The sequence below is a fragment of the Penaeus monodon genome, chromosome 29 (genome assembly GCF_015228065.2).
Source record: "Penaeus monodon isolate SGIC_2016 chromosome 29, NSTDA_Pmon_1, whole genome shotgun sequence".
NCBI lineage: Eukaryota > Metazoa > Arthropoda > Malacostraca > Decapoda > Penaeidae > Penaeus > Penaeus monodon.
This window is the reverse complement of record NC_051414.1, coordinates 19,852-20,239: the sequence shown is the minus strand read 5'-3', so window position 1 is coordinate 20,239 and position 388 is coordinate 19,852.

The window sequence follows — 388 nt, the reverse complement described above, 5'->3', positions numbered from 1 at the left end:
GAATGCAAACACACACGGAAGTCTAATATAAGACAACCTCGAGCCTCCCTCGCCCTAACGTTTTTGGTAGCACACGAAATGCCTAATCCCGACTCATTCCGGGCCCTACTTCCTTTCCCCTTTGACGGACGCTGACACATAGGGTAAATACTACACTTAATCCATAGGTATTTTAAGGCCGAATGAAGTAAAATGAGGCGCCTGAGTCATATACTTGGGTGGATAATATATATGTGTATGAGCGATAATGGTATGAAACCAATAATGATTGTGGAAACACCTCGACATTTGCAATGACGTACTTGTGTTGAATATAAAAATCAGTTCTTTTCTGTGCAGGTAACGGTAATTCCTTTGATTAAAAACTCAGGATTTCACAATTATTCTG